The following is a 16,649-nucleotide window of genomic DNA, read 5'->3' as shown; positions in this document are numbered from 1 at the left end:
GAAACAAATTCCTAACTATTCTGGTCTATAAATCCTGAGCCTAATGCCGTGAGACTTTCATAAGCGAGTTCGGTCTCGGTGTATTGGCATTTAAAGTTTTGACAATCCCATTTAACCATCTATATTGATTGCAGATTTTGGTATATACAAAGGAACTTTACGGGGGGAATTTGAATTACATCGGAGTAGAAGGAAAGCCCCAGATTGCTTCAATGCACTTTCGTATTTAATTTGCAATCCCGGGATAGTGTAAATTCAATTACAGTGAAGTCATCCCACGTATCTGCCTACTGACCTGAGTTCCTGCGTGAACATGACAATGTTTGACAATGAGCAAGGAGAGCACAGAGTAAAACAAGCCCAAGGTATCAAGTCTCTTTAAGACACTCTTTCCCTTTATTTTTTTTTTAATTATTATTTTTCTTCCTTGTAGTGGCTTTACCCACCTGTAATTGCAAGAGAAAGAAGGAGCCAGGAGATATTTCTTTGCAGACGAGACAGTGGTTGTATTATTATGGTGTATTATGTTACTTTCCATTAGACCAAAAACTTTTCATCTCTAACCCTAGGAGGTGACCTACAGTAAATACAGTGTCATATTTAGCTTTTGTAAATAGCTTAGCTCTCATGAATGTTTTATAGTGGGGTAAATATCACATTCTCTCCACTTATTTACATCCGTACAGCATCACAGAAGACTTGTTGCTATTAAATATTGATTCTGAGCTTCACTGAATCTATGCCTTTGTCAAGCGTGCGCTGGGCCACACATCTTTTTTGGCCTCACACATTGAGAAACCGCATGATCTTCTGAAGAAAGAACTGGAAGTGCATTATCAGTGTTTTTAACCAAACTGCCGATCAGCTTGATGGCTCCAGCTTCCATTACTTATCCTTGGCTGGGAGGAGGGAGAGAAGTCACGGACGAAGATGTACATGGCTGGCCCAAGACTTTGCCCTTAGTCTATGTGCCTTTTGCATCCCAGGGCAAGTCCCTGTGGAAGGATTTTGGAGATTTATGAAGACCAGAACAAATCAGCCAGTTTGGCTCATTCAGTATCTTGGTCCACTGACCCCCTTGATTGAGCCAAGAACTCGTGTCTGCCTGAAGTACATCTTCCAGGGAGCAACCACACTTTTGGCTGGAAGACATCAATCAATGGGGAATCCACCATATCCCTTGGTACATTGCTATTACTTGATGCACGGTTAATTAATTTTAGAATTACCAATGATTTCTAATGCCATACTATGATTTTCCTGGCTTTCACTTCCAGCTGTGGGTTTTTGTTGTGCCTCTCTCGGTAGATTTGTGGGTCTTGCTTAGTACCTTTTTCCCTGGGAAGGGCACGTTCTTGATCTCATGATGAAAAGTAACAATTCACGTCTTCTTTTTGATATGCTAAATGCATGGAGCTCTTGCTCGCTGTTCCAAGTTTTCTTCAGTCACAAATTGTCCATGGCGCTTTAAGGTATCTCAGTAAATTTTTGCATCTTGTCTGTTTTAGAGCTGAGGGACATACTCAATACTCCAGGATCAATTTTTCCTTTGAGGAATTTGGGGCTGCTTTTTCTGTTCTGTTCCAGATTGACCATAACTCATTACAGATATTGTTTGCAAAGGATTTTTTTTTAATCAAGTCCATCATTTTTCATAGATATATTATTGAGAAACTACTCCAAAGTGAGACCCAACGTTGCACATGAATGGGACTCTGAGAGGTGCTATAATTATTGTCTATGAGCACAGCTTAAGCTCCCCCTCAAATTTCAGAATAACTTTTCTCCGGCAACGAGCATGGATTATTAATGATCTACATGCTTTGTAAGTTTGCACCAAGGTGTCATTCCAGTCATGTCAGTAGGGATGCTGCCAACATCTATGGTGTTGATTGACTTCCGTGTCTTCTCACTGACCCAACGTTCATTGATTCCATGTTCACCCACAATGGTGCATCTCTGTTGTCTTCCCTCAAGTCTCTGCTGAATTATACAAATTTGGGAGAGTAGAAAATAGGCAAATTAGGCAGAGGAGGTTAAAGAACAGCTCTCAGTGGAGCAAATGAAGACCTTTTGTGCCTTCGAGGTATTCATTTTTAAATAACCCTCTGGAGCGCTTCATGTGAAAGATGACTTCTCTCCTGGCTATTGCTGGTGCCAGTTGGGGTCACAGTTTATGGTCTGACTGGTATTGGTTACCTAGGCATGGAGGAAAGCTAGTGTAATGGTGTTTAACAGCATTGATTTTACACAGAAGGCTTATTCTACACTTAAACCCCTTCCTTTCCCCATGGATACCTTATTTAAATGGTTGGTATACCACTTTTTAATGAGAAGTTCCCTATCTATCTGACCAATGACTAGGAAGACTATGACTATACAAGAGGGACAAAAAGCTTCTGGTTTTGTTAGCTGTCTGATTTTCTCTTTCATTGACTTTGGTGGCCTTTATTTGGCAAGAAATGCCTTTTCTGTCCCACCTGACCCCCTACCAATGAAAATGACTGTAGAAACCAAAGAGGTTGCTCGTACATGCTGGACTTTGTGAAGTGACTCTTGACCCAGAGTAGCAACCCAGTTATTTTTAATCAACACAAATCAAGTTTCGAAGCATCCATTATGTCCTGGTCCAGGGGCAAACTAAACTACATTACAAAACACTTAAGCCCTGTAAAATTCCCTGACCTCTGAAATCTCTTACGACCTAGTTGTGCAGCTTCACAATGTCTAGCGCTAATCTCTCCATTAAAGCCTTTTCACCTATTTCCTAAACTGCTGCACAATGTGTGTATTTAGACAAAAGCAGCAGCTTTCAGAGCCATTAAAGGCTCAGGCCAAAAGTAAAGATGATTTCTTATGGCTGAGGATGTCTGACAGCCCAGGGGGGTTGGACAACACCATGTTCTTCAGCTGACCCTTATTTAAGATAACTTGTGAGTGTCAGGATTATGGTGCTAAGATTACTGTGGTATTTAAATATTATGTTATTAGTCAAATACTGGCATGTATAAACCTAAGATAATTTGGTGGGGAGATATAACTGGGAAAGAGAAAACTCACTGTCAAGGCTCAGATTTAAGCTGTTAGATTCAGCTCACAACCAAGTCTTTAAAAATACACTCTTCCCCTCTTAAAAACTGCTGTTTATATTTACGGCACCAAATTAAATCTTTCTTTTTGAGTTTGGTGACCCTGATCTGCCTGCTTTTCATTTACTAATCACCAAATTACCTTCCTAATTAAATGAAGTGTGTTCCATTTGTAGGAGGGTCTGTCAAATCTGCCTTCTTGCTTGGACAGAATCATAGGATCATTTTGGTTGGATAAAACCCTCGAGATCATCGATACCAGTGATTTAACTCACACTATCACTAACCTGTGCCCCTAAGAATGTCATCTCCGTGTCTGTTCAATCCCTCCAGGGATGGTGACACCACCACTTGGTTCTGCATCCAAGCTCTTCACTGAGCCACTTGAGGCATAGAATCACTTTGGTTGGAAAACACCCTCAAGATCATTAAGTCCAACCATTAACCCACCCCTGGCACTAAACCATGTGCTTAAGAACCTCATCTCCGCATCTGTTCAACCCCTCCAGGGATGGTGACTCCACCACTGCCCTGAGCAGCCTGTTCCAATGCCTGACAATGGAAGGAGACTCATCCTGATCCTTCAGCCTTTCCACGGGAAGAGCAAGGACTAGTGAGAGATCAGAAGAGTTACCCCTATGAATCTGTTTTTCTCCATTGAATGGGCAGAGTCATCAGTCCGTCTCTGGGCAGCACAGTCCTTGGTGTTTGAAGGTAGGTAGGGAGTTTTCCACCTTGGCCTGCACAGCCCACCTGCTTTGTAAAATACCTTTGCAAGAAAACGCAACCCCATATGTCCTACAGGTTCAAAAAATTATGAACCCACATGGGGTCCTCTGGGTCTGCACCACCTTCCCCTGTAGAGAAGCAGGACCTGCCTGATCCCTGAAGAACCTTGTGAACTTCAGTGCCTCTTTTCTTTTAGCTTTGATATCACCCTTCAGGTCAACCCTAGTTTTGATGCTGCATTTGTAGGAGCTTTGGATTCCTCCTCTGTAAAAAAAGACTAAAAAAGAATGGTTGCAAAACTCCTCAAGACCTACTGCTGCAAAATGCAAGGATGAGAGCAAGCTATTGTGGAGCAGCAGACGCAGCAGAGGGGAGGATGTTTCCCACGGGAAGCCCCTGGCATTGCCTGCACAGCCTGGCGTTGTGTCATTCGCCTTCCCTTAATCTCCCCATTTTTATTGGAGATTTTTAGTTGTCATTCTTCACAGCGCTGTGGTCTCAGGATCCAGTTAAGCAAACCCTGCATTATCCACACTACCTAACAGTGTGACATCTGTGAATGGCTTTCTAATTACTCAAATAAATCAGCATGATTGGAAATTCTTGAGATTTTATTGGGAAGGAAATTTATAGTAATTAAACCCAATTAATTTTGTATTTCTGTTAATCTAAAGAAGGCTTCGGAAGCCTTAGGTTAGACCTGCATTGTCCCCAGGAAGTGATGTGGGTGAAAGAATGAGAAATTAATTGATTTTGGACATTATGGTGATAATAGGAGAATGTTTCAAATGAGTTTGTTATGCATCTCGCATCAGTTGCATAGTCTCTTTTCCGGCGTCTAAAAATATCGTTCAGAGCTTTTACTAAAGATTCAAACAGACTGAAAGGAATCTTTTTTTAATCAAAATAAAGAACCCTTTTTAATTACTCAGACTCCTTCACAGTTGGAGGTAATAATTGTCTTACGTTCTTAAGTAGTGCTGTTATTAGCCTGCCCTGGGGCTCTTCTATTTTCCAGAAGTTGAATGCCACGATAGAGCGTGCGTCAGCTTAAATATTTCTGTATCTTCGATGCTGGGAGTGATGTGGATTGAACCCAGCCTCTTCCTTTGGTGTTACTGTTCCCAAAACGTCTGTCCACCCCAGTGGGAGCCTGGGAGCAGTGGTAAAACATGGAATGGTAAGACCATGTTTTGCAGAAACGTATGTCACTAGGTCCACTTGTAAGGCCATCAACATATGCTTTTTCTTAAGTGTCTTTTTTTGTAGTTGGATTAGAGGGGTTTTTTTTTGACAAGTAAGTGCCAGATTCAGGTGAGTGAATATTCTCCCTCTCTGTTTTTTGCTCTGCATTTTAAACCTTTTGTCCAACACTGATGGAAGGGGAAGGAGAGCATCCAGGCGGTGTGGTGTTCCTCCTCTGCAGCATCAACAGTGGAAGTCTGCAGACTGTGCTGCATGATTATCAGGACAGGAGTAAACATTTTATGTGGAAAAATAGGAATTTATGGGACCAGAGGTTGCAGTTCTTCATGAAGACCTGCTAGATGCCCGCTGGAAATGTGACTTCAAGAACTGACATCAAATTAACAGTTTCTCATTGAGGGAGAGTACTGCAGACTCTGAGAAAGGCTTTTGACCATTTATGCAGGTGTCTCTTCATTATGTCCTTGGCTTTTGACATTGCTTCTGCATCCATCTGCTTTTTGTCAACACACTTTTCAATTGAGACTTTTGGTGTTTGTTTATTTTTGGGCACTTGCTTCCAATGTTAATTTGCATGAAACTGCTCTTGATTACAATTGAGATTGGTGAAAGCAGAAGTAGCCACCAAGCTTTATAATTCACCATACACTGAAATATATAAAATAGTTATAATATAGATAGATTTGGATTCTGTCACTTTGGCAGCTGTAATATCTTTTTATTCACCAGAATTACTAACCAAGCCCTCTCACCCCTTATTCTGTAGGTGAAAAAATTAGGTTAAATAAAATGAAGCTCACCTCACCTTAGGACAAGAGGAAATGAACCAGTTGTGCCAGGGGAGGTTCACGTGGGATCTTGGGAACACTTTCTTCCTGGAAAGGGCTGTCGGGCATTGTAACAGGCTGCCCAGGGCAGTGGTAGAGTCACCATCCCTGGAGGGGTTGAACAGATGCAGAGATGAGGTTCTTAAGCACATGTTTTAGTGCCAGGGGTGGGTTAATGGTTGGACTTAATGATCTTGAGGGTGTTTTCCAACCAAAGTGATTCTATGCCTCAAGTGGCTCAGTGAAGAGCTTGGATGCAGAACCAAGGCATCCTAACTCCACCTTACTGCTGTGAACGGATCATCTGTCCAATTCGGTGCATCCTGCAGTCTGTCTCCTATAGAGTGCCTTAACATTACAGAATCATTTTGGTTGGAAGGAGCCAAATGTGTTTCATTGCTATGAGAACAGAAGCACCCAAGATTGTCAAGGAAAAGAAGTAATCCATTCTGTAAAGCAAGATCCATGGACTATATGAAGGTCTCCTGAGAGAAAGAAAGAGAGAAAGAGAAAGAAAGAGAGAAAGAGAGAGAGAAAGAGAAGGAAGGAAGGAAGGAAGGAAGGAAGGAAGGAAGGAAGGAAGGAAGGAAGAAAGAAAGAAAGAAAGAAAGAAAGAAAGAAAGAAAGAAAGAAGGAAAGAAAGGGAAAGGGAAAGGGAGAAGGAAAGAAGGAAAAAAAGGGAAAGGGAAAGGGAAAGGGAAAGAGAAAGGGAGAAGGAAAGAAGGAAAGAAAGGGAAAGGGAAAGGGAAAGGGAAAGGGAAAGGGAAAGGGAAAGGGAAAGGGAAAGGGAAAGGGAAGGAAAGGGAAGGAAAGGGAAGGTGCGGGAAGGGAAGGAAAGGCAAGGTGCGGGAAGGGAAGGGAAGGTGCGGGGAGGGAAGGTGCGGGAAGGGAAGGTGCGGGAAGGGAAGGGAAGGTGCGGGAAGGTGCGGGAAGGTGCGGGAAGGCGCGGGAAGGGAAGGGAAGGTGCGGGAAGGTGCGGGAAGGGAAGGGAAGGTGCGGGAAGGTGCGGGAAGGGAAGGGAAGGTGCGGGAAGGGAAGGGAAGGTGCGGGAAGGGAAGGGAAGGGAAGGTGCGGGAAGGTGCGGGAAGGTGCGGGAAGGTGCGGGAAGGTGCGGGAAGGGAAGGTGCGGGAAGGTGCGGGAAGGGAAGGGAAGGTGCGGGAAGGGAAGGTGCGGGAAGGGAAGGGAAAGGAAAGGTGCGGAAAGGAAAGGTGCGGAAAGGAAAGGAAAGGAAAGGTGCGGAAAGGAAAGGAAAGGTGCGGAAAGGAAAGGAAAGGAAAGGAAAGGAGAGGAAAGGAAAGGAGAGGAAAGGAGAGGAAAGGAGAGGAGAGGAAAGGAGAGGAAAGGAGAGGAAAGGAGAGGAGAGGAAAGGAAAGGAAAGGAAAGGAAAGGAAAGGAAAGGAAAGGAAAGGAAAGGAAAGGAAAGGAAAGGAAAGGAAAGGAAAGGAAAGGAAAGGAAAGGAAAGGAAAAAGAAAAAGAAGAGAAAAGAAACAATAAAAGGTTTTGATGGAGGTCCAATGTCTCTGAATTAATATTTACCAAACGTCTTTTATTGGGAGCTCATCACATTGCCTGACTGCAGCGACAGGCTGAAACAGTGGCTTTTTTAATATATTTTTACCATCAAAAGCCAAGAAAAGCCTTGTTCCATATTACTGGAAAGAAGAAACTGGCTTGGAAAACATCCCAGATTTCATGCGCACCAGTAATTGGTGTAACTACTGCTTTGCAAACTCTCAGTATAGCCAAGCAAAGACCTTCCACTGGGCAACTTCATAGGGCTTGAAAAATCGAACTTTCAATACCTGTCAGAGTTTGGCTGAAGACTCAGGAGTCAAAGAGTTAAACTGCTTTCCTATTCCAGGTATTTTCAGCTAAAGAAGCCCCATATCAGAGAGCTCTATCTTTCTGAATGTGCGTTTAGGCTGGTTTTGTGCTAATGCATTTATATTGTGATTGTGAAAAGCTTTTTTTTTTTTTTTTTTTAAAAGAGGAAGATAAATCTTACCCAAATCTGATAATCATTTTTAAAAATCTCTGCTCTGAGATTTATGTTGATTTTTTTTTCCCCCCTCCCCCGAAAAAAAAAAAAAAAAAAAGGAAAAATAACCACCCTACTGCATCAAAGATAGAAATAATGGCTTGTAAGTACTTAAAAGCTTATGGATAGGAAACTTAAAAAACTGGTCGGATTCAAAGCAAATCCTATCAGATTTTCTTGGTTCTCATAAACCTTTAATCAGCTCCTGTGGGGCATTTTTGCTAACCATAAAACATGTGATTAGAAGACACATGAACTACTGGAATTATGACAGCGAGATGGGCTTTGACTTTAGTCCGACTTAAGAACGAGAATTTAAGAAGCCGTTGCAGCAGAGGGAGCACAACACACTGCTATTTGTCGTGAGAAGCCAAACTGGTGGTGAGACCCTCATTCATTGTGTCTCAGACCTAGGAGGGGTTTTCAGAGTCCAAACATCTTCCTCGATGAAACCCCGAAGTGTTCAGCATGGGATGTGATTGGCAAGGTACTGGCCATTGGTAACTTACTGGTGTTAATGGGGTACAGGAACTGGACAAACCCGAAGGGGAAACAGCACAGTATTTTCAGCAGAAGACTGGGGTTATCCTAACTGTAGAGTCAACCTGGTACTTTTCACCCATGCTTTCTATGAGAGGATGTCTGGCTGACAAAGGTGGGGTATGTCCTGGGGTCCCTGGTAGCATTCTGCTCCATCCAAGTCCTTGTCCTTGCTCTAAGACCAGCTCACAAGCTTGGCTCAGTTTTTTTCCCATCTCAGGGCTTTGTTAGTTTAAAACACCAGTTTTCTGGAGCATGAATTCCCTCTTATAAGACAGCGCTTAGGAGCTGAATGTAATTCAGTAAGGATCTCCAGGTGTTTTGGGCATATTTTACATGTCATGTTTTACACTGAGGGTGGTGAGAGCCTGTCCCAGGTTGGCCAGAGAGGTGGTGGCTGAACCATCCCTGGAGACATCCCAGGCCAGGCTGGACGGGGCTCTGAGCAACCTGAACTGGTGAAGATGTCCCTGCTCATGGCAGGGGGGGCACTGGGGGAGCTGGGAAGGTTCCTTCAACCCAAACCGTTCTGTGATTCTATATAAATATTGTCTGTTGGAGCAAAGTCACTGAGCAGGCTACAAGAAGAGATTCCGAGTTAGACTGGAAGTGGATACTTGGTCCCTTTATGGGAGAAGATAAATATTTTATAATCTATGTGTAAAGGTCCCAGACATAACAGGATAGAAATATGTGGTAAGTATGATAGAAATTACCAGGCCAATAGACACAGGCTGACATTTACCTGTGTTAGATGTCACTGACAAACATGTGATTGACATGAGCATTTGTATTTCTGTCGTTCAAAATACGCTTTATTTGGAAAAAGCAGTGGCTAGATAGAGAAGAATGGATCTTTGTAGGACGTGGCAAGTTTGCCATGGGGTACCTTGAGATGAGGGACTGTTTTGAGGGGCTTTCCTCTTAAGCAACTAGTTGTGAAGTCTCCATGAGGTGTTCACAACTGGAGCAGAAGCAGTTTGGGATTATAGTAGCCTGAAGGCCCTTGAGTGTATCATCAAGCTGCTTATGGAGCCTATTCTGGAAGGACCCTTGTTGCTTTAGAAGACACGATTCACTCTTGAAGGCGATTATGTTCCTGATTTGTCAGTTGGGAAAACTCTACTCTGAGGTCCCCGCCTAATGAGCTAGGATGATGCCAAGTGGACACTCGACCATCAGAAAATAGATATTCCTTGTGAGCGTCAAGAAACTTGCACAGAAAAATGGAACTTTATCCTGAGTCCTGCTGCTTCGAGATAAACCTACACAGCTCTCAGACACCTGAATGGGCATCAGAAAGCACAGGGCAAAGTTGGAACTTCTTATGATGAACTGGCTGAAGGAAAGAAGCCAGAGAGTTGTGGTCAATGGGCAGAGTCCGGTTGGAGGCCTATATCTAGTGCAGTGCCTCAGGGGTCAGTGCTGGGGCCAGTACTGTTCAATATATTCATCAATGACTTGGATGAGGGAATAGAGTGACTGTCAGCAGGTTTGCTGGTGACACCAAGCTGGGAGGAGTGGCTGACAGGCCAGAGGCTGTGCTGCCATCAGAGACCTGGACAGGCTGGAGAGTTGGGCGGGGAAAATGTAATGAAATAGAACAAAGGCAAGTGTAGAGTCTTGAATCTGGGCAGGAATAACCCCAGGTTCCAGTATAAGTTGGGGAATGGTCCATTAGAGAGCAGTGTAGGGGAAAGGGACTTGGGGGTCCTGGGGACAGCAGGGTGACCATGAGCCAGCACTGGGCCCTTGTGGCCAGGAAGCCAATGGGACCTGGAGTGGGTTAGAAGGGGGTGGTCAGTAGGTCCGAGGGGTTCTCCTGCCCCTCTGCTCTGCCCTGGGGAGACCACACCTGGAATCTTGTGTCCAGTTGTGGCCCCTCAGTTCCAGCAGGACAGGGAACTGCTGCAGAGAGTCCAGCACAGGGCAACCAAGGAGCTGAAGGGAGTGGAGCATCTCCCGTGTGAGGAAAGGCTGAGGGAGCTGGGGCTCTTTAGTTTGGAGAAGAGGAGACTGAGGGGTGACCTTATTAATGTTTACAAATATACAAAGGGTGAGTGTCAGGAGGATGGAGCCAGGCTCTTCTCGGTGACAAACAATGGTAGGACAAGGGGTAATGGGTTTAAGCTGGAACATAAGAGGTTCCACTTAAACTTGAGAAGAAACTTCTTCGTGGTGAAGGTGGCAGAGCCTGGCCCAGGCTGCCCAGGGGGGTTGTGGAGTCTCCTTCTGTGCAGACATTCCAACCCGCCTGGACACCTTCCTGTGTAACCTCATCTGGGTGTTCCTGCTCCATGGGGGGATTGCACTGGATGAGCTTTCCAGGTCCTTCCAGTCCCTAGCATTCTATGATTCTATGATAGAAGAAGTGGAAGGTGGTAACCAGCCTGAACTGGCCACACAGTGTAGATACTGGAAAACGAGCTACTGGCAGATTTTTCCATAAAGGACATTGTATTTTGTAATTGACTTCATTGGTTCTGAACTCACATCATTTTCTCTTAGCATTTAGGAAGTGTTGCATGACCTGTCTTTTTAGCTGGGTGAATACTTAAGGCTGGTGTTTTAAAGAACAAATAACTTTAGTACAGACAGACTTGTTCGTCTGGTTGGGTAATTTCAGATTAGGGGAAACTGCTGATCTTTTAACTGATACCATTGCAATTTAAAAATTACCTCACAAAGCACATTTGTTCTTTGTATGTGGATATGATAAAAATTCCACTTAAATAAAAAGAGACAGTATAATATCTCTGCCAGCAAGCAACTTGAGCCTATTACCAAAACCTAGCTTAACATGATCATTTTAGCACACCATGATAAAATAATTTTATATAATTCTGTATATATGGCAGTATTTTAGCCAGTTGCTATAACACTGCACAAATAATTTAGTTCTTCACCTCTGGTCTTCTCCAAATTCTGCAGAACTTTCCTGAGAGTATTGGGGAGGATTACATAGGTTTATGTTACACAAGCTATTGCAACGCTCTTTAAGATAAATTTGTAATTCCTAATGCTGTAATGTCTGCCGGAGGATTATTGTATGTTAATGTGATTGAACTGTACACTGGCTATAGAAATGATAAAAAAGCTTGATATTGTGAGTTACACAATATGGAATTACTGGTACAAGTGAACCCCTAAAAAAAAATACCAAACTCTGCAAGAGTTACTTAGAGCAAAGATAAAACTGGAAACACAAGGTTCATATCCAGATCAAAGTCCAGCTCAAGTACATCCCTGTATTGGATATTTATCCTTAGGAATTTGCTTTGGCCAAGCAGAAGAGGCATTGTGGCCATCGGGTGGGTCTAGTTAACCAGAGAAGTGGTAGATGTTCCATCCCTGGAGACATCCCAGGCCAGGCTGGATGGGGCTCTGAGCAACCTGAGCTGGTGAAGATGTCCCTGCTCATGGAAGGGGTTGGACTGGATGAGCTTTGAAGGTCCCTTCCATCCCACACCGTTCTATGATTCCAGGGGATGTATGCAGTATGGAGCTGCTAGGATATTTCCTTCCTATGACTGGATGGTCTGAGGTGCTGAGATGTGATCTGCAGCCCCTTGAGCCAAAAGTGGGACTGCTGTTTAAAGAACAGCCCTCTGCACCTCACCACCCATTTTGCATGCAAAGGGATAACGGGTTGTTTGTCACCAGCTCTTCACACCATGTGGTTCTTTTTTCATCTTAGGGGACACAGGGCATTGATCTCCGTGGCTCTGCAAGAAGTGATCTCAATTCTTAGCCTTTTAAAATCTTTTTCTCCAGAGTTTGCAGACATTTCTCTGATTTTGCAAGCATTGCTGACCTCTTAGCACCAGATAGGAACCGGTCCCCCTGTTCCAGGCATGTGGCTAAGAGCAAAGCACCATCACCAGCATCCTTTGTGGGATGCTGGGGCCAGGCTGGAGCATCACCATCAACCTCTGCAGATGTTTCAGGGAAGACGCTGTGTCAACATACCCTATTATTCCCAATACACAAGAAATTTGGGGTTTGCTCAGAAAATGCAGTCCAGTTCTCCAGGTAAGAAACAGGTCCTCCACCAGGACCACAAAACAAAGACCACACACGTGTTTTCTGGGAAATCACAGAAAAAGACCCCAAATATTTCATTTTATTTTCATGCAGTCACGTGGCAATTGCTCACACGGAAATTCTTAGGTCACTTGGACTGGAGTCGTCAGCTCACAATGACTTTTAACAGGCAACATCTGACAGTAGCAAAGCCCTTTGCAGCCCTGGGTGAAATTATGATAACAAGAGAAAAAAGCTATTACTGCCACCATGCTTTCATTATGCAAATGATATTAAGATAGGCTGTGCAGATCGCCTGTGGCTATGCTATAATCTCCATGCAGTGATTATAATGTGTCAAACTTAGTCATTTTGATTATGACATGTTAATTACATGCCATCCTCATGCAGACATGAATATTACTCGCAGTCAAACAAAACACAAATTGGGGGCATTGTTGTTTTTTGTTGTTGTTGTTGTTTTGTCTTTTTTTTTTTTCTGTTTGTTTGTTTGAAATTTTGTTGATTAAATGGATTAAAAGATAAAGAGATACGTAACATTGTAAACTCATTAAACATCAGCCAACTCGTCCCTGGCTGCCTGGCTGGAGAGGGAAGCTTCTATCACAAAACCAGTTTGCGACATTGCGGTGGTGTTTTAAAAAAATGTATATTTTAGAAACTGGAGAGCCGTGTGGGGTTGAAAAGTGTTTGATCTTTTAACTCTTTCAGGTGTTTATCAGAAGAGGGAGCAGACGGCTGGGTTGTCCCATCTCCATCGTGGTGCAGCGCCCATGGGTCACCCTGCTATGGATGTTCCCCTCATCATCCCCATCCTCAGGTACCTTTATTTCAGCTTTTTTTTTCCTCTTTTTTTTTCATTAAAAAATATTCCAAAGCTTTCTGAGGACAAGCCCTTCTTCCTGCTGCCCTGTGATAGATCCTCCTTAATCCTCCCGAAAAAGGAGAAGAATTTTTGATTTTAACGTTTCCCAGCAAAAACATGTTTCAAAACATCGCTATTTTGAACATAGCTCACTGTAAAAAAAATACAGTTTTGGGGGAAATGGTTCCACAAAATATCCCCCCTTGATGAAATATGCCATTTAATATGGAAAGTGATCAGATATCAGATCTTCCCACCAAGATTACCCTGCATGAGATATGTAGGTACAAGGCTGAGTTACTGAAACACATCAGCGAAATATGTGAGAGGAGGAAAGAATAAAGACACTTCGCAAGGGAGCAACACTTAACTAGACTTATAAATAGCTGGGACTGAGCTTGCCTGATTAAGTTTGGGAAATAAGCCTCACGGAAAGTGTTTTGCAAATTCTCCAGATTTCCTCACTTCTTTAGCCCTCATTTATGAATAAAAATAAAATATTAGCACTGAAGCTAAGATTTTGTTTTGAGTAATTAAATGCTGTATGTCACTGTTTCATTTACAGCGATGTCTCTTAGCATTGTCTTCTCTGAGTTAAAAACATGAAGAAGAATTAAAAAGACATGATGGTGACCAAATAAAAATGTGCATGATAGACTATTTGCAGCTAAAATTCGCAGGTGGGACAGGACGGAGCCAAAGGATGTCCAAATATCAAAATATTAAAATTTATAGTTGCTTCACCCAAAAACCAAACTCCTGACTCCCTTGGAGAAATGTCATAGCAAAGCTGTTCCTCCTGCTTCTACTACACAGGGACTGGAGGTACCAGCATCACCAGAGATCTTTCTCATTGGTGTGATGAGCACAGCAGGGCTGAGGTTATTTTTGGGTGGACTTTGGGTTGTTTTGGTTGCAGACGGACCTTTCCCATGATCGCCGATTTTCAGCTTCACAGCATATTTTGGCAGCTCGCGGGCGAGTTGGCTCTTTGCTTTTTAACGCGCAAAATAAATTTTAAATAAAATAAAAGGCATCCACCTAAACATTGTGTTTTTACAGAGGGACATTTCAAGGCAAGTTTTACACAGGTTCAGCCCAGAGGGAAATTAAACTCTCCATGTAAATGGAGATTACACACAAAGGAATCCATTACTTTCAATATTTCTCAGCAGGAGGGTTCAGAGTTATTTAAATAAGTTCAGATATTAAACCTAAAGTAGCCATTAAAGGAATGTGGATTTGTTTGCCTAGTTTTTACAGAAATCTTTATTTTTTTTTTCAGCCGACTGAAAAATCCATTGCTTTTATGATGGTGAATAATTTTAATGCATAAAAAAAATCAAAGAACTTTCAATATAATATTTTCTTTGAATTTTTAAGCACCAAATTACAAAATACTTATTATAGCAAAATGTCTTCTTTAGGAGAGATTAAACTGCAAACATTTTCCTTACCTTTTTTCCCTTTTTCATCTATTCTTTAGAAGAGAGCTAATATAAACACTGACATTATACCATATTGGCTATGTAAGGCACTTTGATTGTCATTGAGATTATTTTAAAAGTTATTTAGGTCCCCGTGTTACATCTTTGCAACTGCATGGAAAATGTTTCACCATGTTTCTCTTCGCAACATTTCTTTGGGGATTCATAAATATTGATTGTACCGTAAAAAATTGATGGAATCTTGAAACAGACTGCAGTCTTGGTAGCTGGGGAATTTACTCAATTTTTCTCAATAGCTGCAGTCTATAAAAAGAGGAGATTTTGCAAATTGTTTCTCACCTTGTCTTTTTAGTATTTAATAGCTCTCAATTCTGTAGCCTTCTGAACCATGCACCGGGTGTGTTTTCCATCAAAACTGTATCAGGCCTATTCAAAGGGAATTAAAAGGCGAGGTGTGACCAAGGGGTTAAACCGCCTTTGCGGCTGGCAAGCCTGACTTTCATTACTGGTGGCAGTGTAGAGCCGTCCTACTGCTTGATGTGTTAAAAGTTTTGGGGTTTTTTTTTGGTGGTTTGTTGTTGTTGTTTGTTTGGTTTGGTTTGGTTTGGGTTTTTTTTTATGTTTTTGGGGTTTTTTTTATGTCCTTAAATGTTAATGGGTGTATGCGGAGGGAAAAAAACACAAAACCCCCCAAAACCAGAGATTTCTCACATTTTAAAAATTAAAATAAAATAAAATAAAAAATAAACAAAATAAAATAAAATAAAATAAAATAAAATAAAATAAAATAAAAGATAAAAATACACATTTCCCTGAATGTCAAGAAATCCCTGAGCATCTTAATATTAAGTGCACAATATTCTTCTTTAGATACAGAAAAGTTTTAACTCCATTCACCCAGACTAGCCCCAAAGGACATATCCTTGACAAAGCCGTGGGATGGAGCCTGCAACTGAACCCCAACATCCCTCATCCCATCCCTTGCTGGAGCCCCTTTGGCTGGCTCTTGGGATATTTTGGTAAATGCTATAAAAATAACCACTTTATTCCCTTCTCAGGTGGGACTTTCTGTGCTCCTATGTGACCCATGGGCACAGCCAAGCTCGGAGGCAGTGGCAATTTCTTTTCATCTCCATCCTGGCTGTGCTGGGTGGTCCTGGGGGGATGACAGCAATTTCCTCTTCCTCAGCTGTAAATATATATTTACCTTCGGATTATTAAGCTTTCCCATGGATAACACTGCCATACACGCCTGGGCAGGTAGCAGCACCTTTGCTTTGTTCCTAATTCAATTAATAAGCATCCCGTGAATAAATGGGAATAAAAGGGACAGTGGTGGATCTTTGTGATGCTGGTGGGCTTTGCTTCTATTTGTTCATGCTGAGTGCAGCCTTGGGATTTATTGTGAGGTGATGACTGTGTGTGCTCTGGAGCCACATTCTGCTGGAAAGCTGCTCCAAAGGTTGTCCCAAGGGCCAACTTTTTGCGTAGCCACCAGTGCATGGGCTCAACTGAAGGTCTAGAAGCTATTCTGCCTTCCTCTATCACTTTGTTAGGTCAAACCTAAAATCAGGGTGAAGATCTGGGGAACAGATCAACCAAGCAGAGCAACAAACTGGGCAGTGGGCAAGAATGAAGTGAAAACAACCAGCCTTTTGTGGTGGGACAAATAACTTAGAAAAGTGTTTTGCATGCTGCCACCTCCACCACGTGCATCCAGCACCAGGGATGCCATGTATTTCCTTTGGCTTCCATGCATCGGCCAAAAATAAGCAACTGTGCTGTTGCTGGGAGGAAACACACTGGTTATTCAAGAAGCTCATAGAAGTATCTTTTTAAGTAGGCATGAAGCTGTCCAGGA

Source organism: Nesoenas mayeri, assembly GCF_963082525.1.
Source record: "Nesoenas mayeri genome assembly, chromosome: Z".
In the NCBI taxonomy this organism is placed as follows: Eukaryota; Metazoa; Chordata; class Aves; order Columbiformes; family Columbidae; genus Nesoenas; species Nesoenas mayeri.
This window is presented reverse-complemented; position numbering follows the sequence as displayed.